The following is a 12,935-nucleotide window of genomic DNA, read 5'->3' as shown; positions in this document are numbered from 1 at the left end:
AGGGTAGAACTATTGTACTTAGAGGACTTTCAGATGGGAGTTGTAGAGTAATCTCCTTGAGGAGAATGCAAAGACTATTTCGGCATGATGATGTAGAGTGGGTGATAGAATGTTTTAGTATGCCAGCCTCATAGGAACCACAGGTGAAGAGTCATCCAGTAGATATCCAGGAGATACTTGATAGACATGTTAAAGTTTTTGGTGAGATTATGCATGGGTTTCCTCTTGACAAGGGGATGGAGCATGTTATTGAACTCGAGAAGGGAGCCAAACCAGTTATGATTACTCCCTATCATCATCTTAAGAAACACAAGGATGAGATAGAAAAGGTGATTAAGGATTTGTTGGAGATGGAGCATATTAGGCCTACTAAGAGCCCCTTTGCTTCAATAGTAGTATTGGTAAAGAAGAAGTATGGGGCGATGCGCATGTGCATCGATTATAGGGGATTAAATAAGAAGACCATTAAGAACAAATATCCCATCCCACAGATAGATGAGTTGCATGGTGCATGCTTTTTTATGAAGATTGATTTACAGTCATGGTATCATTAAATTAGGATGGGGGTGGAGGACATTGAGAAGACAATTTTTTGGTGTCACTATGGCCACTTTGAGTTTTTGGTTATGCCATTTGGGCTAACCAATTCCCTTGCTACGTTGCAGATTTGCATGAATCGGGTATTTAGGGGGTAGCTTAGGAGATTTATCCTAATTTTCTTTGATGACATTTTGGTCTTTAGTAAGACTTGGGAGGAGCATTTACAACATCTTAAGATGGTGTTGTCCATTTTGGAGAAAGAGTCATTATATGCCAAGAAATATAAGTGTAAGTTTGGGTTGACTAAGTTACTATACCTTGGGCATTTCATCAGAGTAGATGGAGGTCGAGTAGATCTCGAAAAGATTAGAGCTATTATTGATTGGCCTACTCCTACGAACCTTGCATAGCTTAAGGGGTTCTTTGGTTTCTACAGATTTTATAGGAGATTTTTTAAGGGATTTTCATAGACCGTTGCACCCTTGACACACCTTAGTAGGAAAGGATCCTTCGTATGAATAGGGGAGCTCAGAGATGCTTTGATCATTTCAAGAAGGTGATGTCATCATGTCCAATATTAGCTCTACTAGACTTCACAAAGCCATTTGAGCTTCATTGTGATGTGTCAGGTGATGGGATTAGGGCAATCTTGATGCAAGAGAAGATGTCATTGCTTTTGAGGTGTAGGAAGCTCTGTGGAGTAGAGAGGAGCTATTCCATCTATGAATGGGAGATGTTGGCTATTATGCATACATTGACCAAGTTTTAGTCCTACTTAGTTGGGGGGAAGTTTGTTATCAAGACTAATCACAATAGCATAAATACTTCATGAGTCAATGAGATTTGAATGATAGACAACATAAGTGGATTACGAAGTTGTAGGCTTATGACTTTGACATTGAGTTTGTCAAAGGGAAGAAGAATGTGGTGGTAGATACTTTATCTAGGAGACCTTATATTTGTGCTCCAGCTGATATTATAGGAGATTGGAGAAATAAGATTACAACAGAGCATGCGAGGGACACTTGGGATTTTGGAGTGATTACAGGCACCATGCAAAATGATCATTATGTGGTGATGGACAGATTGATCAAGTTCTAAGGTAGGATATATTTGATTCCTTCATCATAGTTTATGGAAGTAATACTGAAGGCATTTCATGATGCACCTATAGCTGGACATCCAGGGGTCTTTAAGACCTATAGGCAGATTTGCAAGTGGCTCACATGGAAAGGGCTCAAGGATGATGTTCAGAAGCATGTTAGGGAATGTGCAATTTTTCAACAAAATAAGGGAGAGCACACATATCCTGCAAGGTTGTTACAACCTTTGCCCATTTCAGATAGGAAATGGGAAAGTATTTCTGTGGACTTCATCACCGGGTTACCATGAGTATAGGGGAGAGATTGCATCTATGTGGTAGTTGACTGGCTGATGAAGTTTTCTCACTTCTTTGCTATTCCATCCACTTACACAGCAACACAGATGGTCAATCTTTTGTTTAGAGAGATATTTAGGTTACATGGGCTACCTAGTTTCATTGTCAATGATTGGGATAGTAAATTTATGAGTTCTTTTTGGCATGAATTGTTTGGGTTGTGTGGTATAGATCTTACACCTAGCACTAGTTATCATCTGTAGATAGATGGGTAGATAGAGATTGTGAATAAATGGGTGGAAGGATATCCGAGGAACTATGTGACTGCACAATAGAGGGCTTGGGTCAAATGGCTACATATGAGAGAGTATTGTTATAACACCACTTATCATATGTCCATTAAGATGACTCCATTCATGGCACTATACGGCAATGAAGCACCTAGTTTCATGGATTTGGTTTTGGGGGATAGTAGAGTGCCCAAAGAAAAAAACTTCTTCCAGGATAGTCAAGATATTTTGAGGGTGCTCAAGGAGAATATATAACAAGCACAAAATTAGTAAAAATTATATGTTGACCAACACTAGATAGAACACAGATTTGAGGTAGGCAATATGGTTTACTTGAGGCTACAACCATACAGACAGTCATCACTCAAGAAGAGTGGAGCAAAGAAGTTAAAGCCTAGGTTTTATGGGACCTACATAGTTATTCATAGGGTGGGCGAGGTTGCCTATGAGATTGAGCTTCCAAAGGGTAGTCAGGTGTATAATGTGTTTCATGTGTTGCAACTTAAGAAAGCCATCCATCAAAGGGTTGTGCTTTCTGCAGATTTGCCACCATTAGACGAGGAGGGGAAGCTCATATTGATTCCTGAGGCTATTCTGGATACTAGGGAGAGGAATTTATGAAACAACGTGATTAAAGAATATTTAGTCAGATGGAGAGACCTACCAGAGGAAGATGCTACTTGGGAGAGTGAGCAGGTGTTACAACAAATAGGACCGAGATTGCTTGAGGACAATCAATTTTGAGGGGGGCGGACTATAATGTCCCCACTTTAGCAATTTTTTGGTTGTATGGCTGTTAGCCTTTTATTTTATTTTATTTTATTTATCCCACATTGCTTGTGAAAAGTGGTCAACTCTATGAAGTAGGAATAAAAGGAGAGCTGGTGGCTATTGTTAGATAGGTTGAATATGAGAAAAAATTAGATGTTTGAGTTACAAATTTGTTCTTGGCATTAGAGGACATATATACTCTCTTGTAACATTCTAGACATCATTCCCTTGGGGTTTGGCCTTTGGAATTCATTGCTATTAGCTTCATTAACAGGCAGCTTGGGCGTATTTCCAGCTACAAGCGGATTGGGTGTTTGCTCATACCATTCTCATTCCTTGTCTGATACTTATGCCATTGTGGAGGAATATTTTTATGAGGGTCTTGGACTGATTGAAGGCTGTTTTTACTATACCAACATTGTAGTGCAATACTATTCATATTACTATAGCAGGAAGTTTGGAAATCATGACTGGAATAACATGTTATAATGCTGAAGTAATTAGTGAGTTGGAAAGTTTGCTATGTATTTGATTTTATTAGCTTGAAAACTAATATTATTTCAATAGTATTTCAATCTTTAGTTTTGCATAAATTCCTTCTTGTTCATGTTATGTGGTTTCAAATCTATGCAAAGACATTAAAATCACTATCAGTAGTTGGTTTGATTTTTGGGCATTTCTAGGGTGCCCTTTACAACTTGAAGTAATGACCTCCTTTTCATGATCTCTATATCTGGGTTCTCATTTTTTAGTGAATTCTTACAAAGGTTTCAATCATTCTTAAAATCTATTTATGCATATGAGCTTTCACAATTTGGGTATTGGCAATTTGTTGATAAAAAAAAATGATATTGGCTTTGCTTGTTGTGAGGTTGTCTCCGTCTAATGAGATAGCCCCATCTTGTAGATTTGCAACATAACTGAAAAACCCATCAAAAATATTGCCAGACAATAAATTTGGTTTCTACAACTAACTGTTTATGATGATCATCAACTTTGGTATCCCCATTATAGCAGCTTACATCCTCAAGGTGCATTACATGTAACCTGCCATCAATATGCCCCTACTAGTTGTTTTCTATTCTATGGATGTTGAATAATATTTCTAAAATTTTGATGGTTGATGTAACTTGAGTCGATGGTTACTAACTTGTTTAATTCATATAGGAGCTACACTATTTTCCTATTTTTATGATTTCATCCATTGTTTGTTCAACATTGTGGGAGCCTAGTTTATAGATTTTTTTGTCATATTTGATTGCATTGGTTTTCTTTTGCATTTTGTACATGAGTACCTAGCATGGTTTAGTAGGGGACCCATATTGCATTTTCGTCTAGCTTTTGTAAGATTAAGTGCATTCCCCTAAGTTGCATTTAAAGCGGGTGGGAGGGGGTGTGTTGGTGTAATTAAATATTACTAATTACAATTTACTTAAGTTTACTTAGGATAATGCATTTTCATATTAGTTTTCATGTAGACACCTAGGAGTTAGCATTTTATTTGAGCACATGTTGTCTCACACCTCTCTTTGTGTGACACATTTTTGCATTCTTATCTACTCATTGTTGCATGTACTTTCATGCACAATGGAGGATAATCCATCTTTGGTGGACATGTTCTTAGTTGTTATGCTTATCATTTTCATCGCTCCTAGATATCTTGCATTGCCTATATTGTCAAGCACATCTCCATGTATTGTATTCATTGCCCATTATCATTTGATCGATATTGAATCATTTATTTGATCATATTATTTTGTCTCTTTTGTGCTATAAATTGAGCTTCTAGATATTGAGATTTTCATTCTTTTCTTTTTGAAAATTATTACATTAATGAAAAATTGAAGAACTTGAATGAATGAATGGAATATCTCCTCCTTAGGATCCAAATGCCACTATTACATTGACAGAAGAAGCTTGATGGAAGAAGGAATATAGTGATGCATTCTTGAAGAATGATTGATGTATGCCTTGACGTATATTCTCTAGCATGTAAAATATTCTTTCTTGATAGCTCATGCATGCACATTGCTATGGTATATTATTCTTATGAAATGAAAAGCCCAAGCTCCCTTATATATAGTTTTTGGGATTAAAAAAGAAAGTTGACTGGAGCATCGGGAGGAAAAAATTCAACACCTGAGACAACATGAATCCATGGCCCTAAACCCTCTAGGCATAGGTCTATTGGGTCATCTTACACCTGAGGTTATCTTGAGGTCTTGGGGGAAGTGTGGAAAGAAGTGATAAAAGATGAATGTGTTAGAAGATGTGACCAAAAAGGTGATAAAATAACACCTATGAGGGCCATGCATAAAAATGAATGATGACTAAGAGATTGGAGAAAAATTAAAAGAGAGAGGGGCCAAAAACACACTAAGGATGGATAAAGGGTCTCAAAATAAGTGCTTTCATTTTAAGATGGTACAAGTTGTAACTAATGCAAAGTAATAAAGTGTTGAACAGATTGTGAACTACTTATCATTGAAAAATTACCAAACAGAGAGTCATCACTTATACTTGAAGAAAGAACCATCCTTTAAAAATCTTTATTAGATGCATATCTATTTTGGAAAAAATTAATAAGAATATTATCTTTAGGAAATTTATCCATAGTAAGTGTTTGTCTAGTTGTTAGAATTGAAAATTATTCCTCTATTTCACAATCAACCCATATTGGATCATCCATTTGTAATAGGGGTTGTGCTAGAGAATATAATGCTATTTGTATTATTTTATCTTAAAGTAATTATAAATTACCATATCACCTGATGGATAATTGATTACTACATCTACAATAACCAACTAAGGTCATTTCAAGATTAGGGGACATCCCCCCCAACTTAATTTTTAGCTCTAAAATAAAGAATTGATTGATATTCTCATGAATGATTAGAAACAGTTATATATTCAATCACACCTTTTGGTTTCACCAAAAAATGGTTGATAATTTGGAGAGATATGGGAGTAGGTATAAGTTGCTTTAGTGATTTTTTTTGTTCATTTCATTCATCATAAAATTAATTGAAACTCCTAAATCATCAACTGTATTAGTTGTAATTAACATATGTATGAATTGTTATAAATATTATGTATGACAAATCACTTTACATAATTTTGGGAAGCAATCTTTGTCAACATTTTGATTTCTATCCCTATACGATATTAACTCTATGATATCCATGAATGGATTCAATTTTGTTTGGCTAGTTCTATCAAATGTACTAGCAATGATGTTACAAGAGCTAGATGGTAATCACAAGGACATTACATAGCTCTACTCTTGGGATTCTTGTGGACGAGTGTATTACATGTCATTGAGATATCTTAGGGACAAGAAATTAGGAAGGGAAAAGTATAATATCCCCTTTTTAGCTCGCCATGGTCAATGGTTTGGATTAACATATTAGCAACCCTAATAGACTAAGTCATATGGTTGTATTAGTTCGAAAAACCAATGACTTATTTCAACTCTAGAGGCTATGAATGTTCACGATTTCTCTTCATTGGGATCAACTTGGAACACTTACTATGTAAGTATTTATTTTAGAAAAATTAAAGTTTTTAAAAATCTTTAGTAAGGAACCTAAATAAATTGGTAGTGGTACTGAGATTCAATATCATTGAATAGAGTAGTCATTCAAAGACTTAATATTATAGTAAGTCATTTTTGAGGAGTTACTATATTTGGTAGGGCACATGAACTAGTTGTAGTTGTTGTGATGACCGGTTGCACCTTTGGGCTAATAAGGTTTAGAGACTTACTAATTATAGTAAGCCTACGATTGATAGACATGGTCTCTTACTATTTTTAGTAAAGTAGTTCAATGTGTAGTGGATACAATGGTTGACTCATTGGTTTAGATAGTACTTAAGAATAGAGAGTATAAATGGATTTAAAAAAAAAAATTATTAATAAAAAATACTCTATTAATAATTATTCATTTGTGGCACATTGTGAAATAAGGTTATACTTTCACTTTAATAAAGATTCATTATTAAAATGAGGTTGAATGACTTAGTCAAGTGCATTTAGAAATCACTTATCAAAAGGAGGCATTTTATTATTAATTCCCTTCGTCAACGTGAGAACATGAAAATAAAATATTTATTAAATTAAATAGAAAGGAAACCAAGTAATTTTCATGTGAGATATTTAAAGGGGCTAGTAATTAAATTATGAATATACTCTCTAAAAAAACAAAAATATTTTCAAATTATGTGAGGAGTGACAATGACGATAGAACCATCTTAATTTAGGAGGTGAAATTTGAAGATCTGCCTAATGCTTGTTTTTATTGCAAGAAAGTGGGTGATTTGGCTAAAAATTGCCCCAAAAAACCAATAAAAACTACTAAGGTAGTGTAGGAAAATAAGGTGGTGGACTAGGAAAATAAGAAATTCCCTACTTTGGTCTAGAAACCTTAGGATCCAAAAGGAAATTACTTGAATCTTGTGAAGAATGCTATTAATGTTAGTAATAATGAGGTGGAGATAGTGAAGGTAGGTAAAGAAACTAATAGTAATGTTATTGAGAAGGTAGACAAATAAATTGACATAGTGGGGAGGAAGAAAGCAAACTGTATTAAGAAGGAAGATCAAGATGATATGGCCATAAGAAAGGAGGAGTCCTCTCTTCATCCCCCTCTCATGAATGGTTCAAAGTTAGATATGGAGTAGTCTCAACTAGATTATTTGTCCCAAATGCTATTGAAAGACAAAGAAGATTCTCTAGTGGAGGGTGAATTTGAGGATGGGGAAATTTGGGAGGAGAACCCCATTGAGACTTTGGGAATGAGTATGGATAACTTTCTCGATGATGTTAATCTTCCCTTGTCTGAACCTATTATTGAAGATTATTATATGGATGATATGGTACCTGACACTAACCTAGAGGATTTCCTCATGAAAGAGGACCAAAAAATTGCTTAAGTTGAGAAAAAATAGAAGGTTAGTTCAAACAAGAAATCTGACAAGAAAGGTTTCTCTTTAGTGTCATCTTCTAGAGTTTCCACTAGGAGGAAGAAAATGGAGAAGATTTCCCCTAAAGTGAAGGAGGATGTTGAGGTAAAGTGGGAAGGAAAACCCTTAAGAATTTGAGAGAGATGGAGAGTTTGCAAAATATAGTTGATGGAAAACAAGCTACTATTCTGGAATTTACCCCTAAAAAAAAATAATATTATTTCATGGAATGTAAGGGGGCTTAATAGTTTTCATAAGATGGAGGTGGTTAGAAATCTAGTTAGAGATCAGAAACCTAATATTTTAGTCATTCAAGAGATTAAAATGGAGAAGGAAAAAGTGGAAAAGTTAAGGTTTCTCATAAATTGTGTGGCGTTGGCTAGTAGTTCTAAAGGGGCTTTAGGGGGAACTCTAATTATGTGGAATCAAGCTATTATTTATGGACAACTTATTGATTCAAATAAGAAATTCTTAGCGGTTAAGTTTCAACATCTACATTTGGGTATCAACTAGAATTTGGTTAATATTTATGCCCCTAATAGTAAGAATATGAGGAAAAAGTTTTTAAACCTTAAAAGTAAGGATTGTAATGGTAGTTGGGTTATGTTGGGGGACTTCAATGTTCCTCACTATGAACATGAAAAAATGTGATTGATTAGGAAAGTACTGTACATACTTCATAAATTCTTTGGGGCTCAAGGCATCGCCCCTAAAAAAAAATTTTGGGCCCTATTTTATCAAGATTTTGGGCCAACATGTAATTATTAATTTTTAACCCTAAAGTGGTAAAAATACTTGTATAAAAGGGCTTAGGGTTAGGGATTGTTTCATAGTAGGTGATGCAAAAAATGGTTCTTGTTGTGATATTGAGGTGTAAGGGATTACGAATTGTAATCAGGTTGTAATCACTGGATCATAAAAATATTGGACTTTCTATTTGGTGGACGTAGCCTAGGGTTTGGGTGAATCATGTTAAATCTTGGTGTCTTGTGTTCTTTTCTGTGTGATCTATTATTTTCTAATATTAGTTATATTTGCATATAATTGTTATTTCTGTCCATGGTTTAATCCTAACAAGTGGTATCAGAGAGAGGTTGTTTTTTCAATTATCCTTAGTAGGAAAGTTTCACAGTTGAGTGGGAGTCTCACGGTTGAGTGGGAGCAATGGCAGACGAGGGTAAGCTGAGGGTTGATAGGTTTAATGGGTAGAACTTCTAGTTATGGAAGATGCAAATGGAAGACTATATGTATCATAAGGATTTATGGAAGCTATTAGAAGACAAAACCAAGAATCAGGGATCTATGTCAAATGATGAATAAGATCTTTTAGATAGAAAGGCACTTGGAAGCATTCGATTATGCCTAGCACCATCGGTGACATTTAATATTACAAAAGCAAAGATGACAGAAGAGTTGATGAAAACCTTAGCCACATTGTATGAAAAGCCCTCCGCTTCAAACAAGGTATTTCTCATGAAGCATTTTTTTAATATGAAAATGGTAGAAGGTGGATCTGTTGAAAATTGTTTAAATGAGTTTAATACTATTACTAGTCAGTTATCTTCTATGGGTATCAATTTTGATGAAGAAATTAGAGCTCTCTTGAATTTGTGTTCTTTGCCTAAAAGCTAGAATGGCTTGGTGACGGCTGTGAGTAATTCTATTCCTAGATCTAGTACCCTAAAATATGATGATGTGATCGATGTTGTTTCAAGTGAGGAAACTTGTAGGAAATCCTCAGGTGGGTCTACATCAGGAAGTGCTTTGAATGCAAAAAGTAGAGGCAAAACGACTAAAAGAGGAAATAATTTTGGAAATCATGGAAAATCAAGAGGAAAGTCAAAGGCGAGAAGGTCTTAATCGAGAGGACCAAATGATTTCTGGTACTATGGGAAACTAGTTCATAAAAAGAAAGATTGTTAGAATTGAAAGAAAAATGAAGGAGATAAACTAGATGGAGACAAGGAGGCAAATGTGGTAAGTAACAAATTTGAAGAGGATACTTTGCTTCTATCTTTAGAAAGTGTTGATGATTCATGGATTTTAGATTCTGGTGCGTCATTTCATGCTACACCTCATAGAGGTTATTTCATTAATTATGTCCAAGGGGATTGTGGACTTGTTAATTTGGGGGATAATGAACCCTATTAGATTGTTGGAAAGGGAAAAGTTAAGATTAAGTTGCAGAATGGAAATCATTGGCTACTACATGAGGTAAGACATGTTCCAAGGTTGAGTAGAAACTTAATTTCAGTAGGGTAACTTGGTGATGAGGGTTGTGTAGTCACTTTTAATGATAAAAATTGGAAGGTTTCAAAAGGTTCCCTTGTAGTAGAAAAAGGTGTGAAAGTAGGCACCTTATATCTTTGTATAGGTCATATTGTTCCTTCTACTTTAATTGTTTTAGATAAAAATGATTGTTCAGGAACAATTGCTGCAGTTGAGTAGGCAGAACAAATAGTTGTTGTAGATTCTGATACAACGCTATGGCACAATAGACTTGGGCACATGAGTGAGAAAGGTATGAAATTACTTCATTCAAAGAAAGTTTTACCAGGTCTCAAATGTGTTAATATGGATTTCTGTGAAAGTTGTGTGTATGAAAAATAAAAGAGAGTGAGTTTTGGGAAGACTGGGAAGGAAAATAAAAAGGAGAAATTAGAGCTTGTGCATACCGATATATGGGGAACGACTCAGGTATCTTCCCTTGGAGGCTCTCATTATTATGTTACATTTATTGATGATGCAACTAGAAAGGTATGGATTTATTTCCTTAGACATAAATCTGTTGTATTTCAAACTTTTAAGAAATGGAAATGCTTGGTTGAAAATGAGATTGGTAAGAAATTAAAATTCTTAGATCTGATAATGGTGGTGAGTATTGCAGTCATGAATTTGAATATTATTGCTCCAATAATGGTATTCATAGATAGAAAACTATTCCAAGGACTCCAGAGGAAAATGGAGTGGCTGAACGTATGAACAGGACTATAGTGGAGCGTGCAAGGAGCATCAGGTTGCATGTTGGGTTGCCCTTATACATGTGGGAAAAGGCTATCTATACTACTATATATTTGATTAATAGAGGTCCCTCTACTCCTTTGGACTGTAGTATTCCAGAGGAAGCATGAACTGGTAAGAAGGTGAGTTATTCTTTTCTCAAGACCTTCGATTGTGAAGCTTTTGCTCATATAGATTCTAAAAATAGAACCAAGCTAGAAGCTAAGTCAAAGAAATGTGTATTTTTTGGATATGGCATTAATGAATTTGGTTATAGGCTTTGGGATTTTGAAAATCATAAAATTGTAAGAAGCAGGGATGTCATATTCAATGCGAAAGTGTTGTACAAAGATCTATTGCAACAACATGAGAAGAAAGAAGATGATTATGTAGTGCTGGATGATACTCCAAAAGATGATGTTCCAACCATTCCTCATGATGTGCAACAACAACAACAAAAAATACCGCATACACTAGTGGATGTTAGATGGTTAACAAGGCAAATTAGACCTCCAGAAAGATTTTCTCCCTCTTTGTATTCAATTTTACTTACCGATGCTGGTGAACCTAAATGTTATGATGAAGCTGTGCAAGTGGATATTAAGATTTAGCGGAAGTTTGCAATGAAAGATGAAATGGACTCTTTGCTGAAGAACAAGGCATGAGATTTATGCAAGTTGCCTGTAGGTAAAAGGGCTTTACAGAATAAGTGGGTTTACAGGTTAAAAGAAAAGGATGGAGGTAAGAAAATATTTAAAGTCAGGTTAGTTGTAAAAGGATTTGCATAGAAAAAAGGCATTGATTTTGATGAGATATTTTCTCCTATTGTTAAGATGACTTCTATATATATATATATATATATATATATATATATATATATATATGGCTCAACCACAGGATTTTGAGGTCAAAGGTAAGGAGAACTTAGTGTACAAATTGAAGAAAAGTTTATATGGCTTGAAGCAAGTACCTCGGCAATGGTATCTAAAATTTGACAGTTTTATGTGAGCATGGATACAATAGGTGTCATTTAGATCATTTTGTTTATTTTAAGAGGTTGGATGATGACAGCTACATTATTTTATGTTTATATCTTGATGATATGCTTGTAGCTAGGTCTAACATGGATCATATTAAGGGGCTAAAATGCCAATTAGCACATGCATTTTCTATGAAGGATTTGGGGGCAGCAAAACAAATCTTTGGTATGAAGATTTGTAGAGATAGGAAGAATAGGAAATTGATGCTATCTTAAGCTGATTATGTTGAGAAGGTGTTGCAACATTTCTCTATGGAGAATGCTAAAGTTGTCAACACACCTTTACTTGGTCATTTGAAGTTGACTAAGGAGATGTGTCCCAAGACAAAAGAAGAGGAGGATAAGATGTCCAAGGTACCCTATGCTTCAACTGTAGGAAGCTTGATATATGATGTGGTATGTACAAGGCTAGATATTGCACATGTAGTGGAAATTGTTAGCAGATATATGAGTCATCCAGGAATTGAGCATTGGAATGCAGTCAAATGGATTCTTAGATATTTGAGAGGAACATCCAATAAATGTTTACACTTTGGGAGCTCTACCACTGATTTACATGGATATGTTGACTCAGATTTAGTAGGGGATATTGATACCAAGCATAGTACTACAGGTTATGTCTTTACTATTGGTGGGGCAGTTGTGAGCTGGGTTTCTAGGCTACAAAAGGTTAATGCTTTATCCACTATAGAGGCAGAGTATGTAGCTAATACAAAGGCAACCAAAAAGATGATATGGCTTCAGTTCTTCTTGGAAGAATTGGGACACCCTCAGAGGGATAATTATTTGTTTACAAATAGTCAGAGTGCCATTCATCTTGCAGAGAATTCAGCTCTACATTCAAAGACCAAAACACATACAGTTGTGGTACCATTTCATTCGGTCAATTTTGGAGGATGGAAAATTAAATCTGGATAAGATACATACAGATGATAATCCAACAGATATGTTTACA

Source organism: Cupressus sempervirens, chromosome 3 (assembly GCF_028749045.1).
Source record: "Cupressus sempervirens isolate cs-2001-9-10 chromosome 3, ASM2874904v1, whole genome shotgun sequence".
NCBI lineage: Eukaryota > Viridiplantae > Streptophyta > Pinopsida > Cupressales > Cupressaceae > Cupressus > Cupressus sempervirens.
This window is presented reverse-complemented; position numbering follows the sequence as displayed.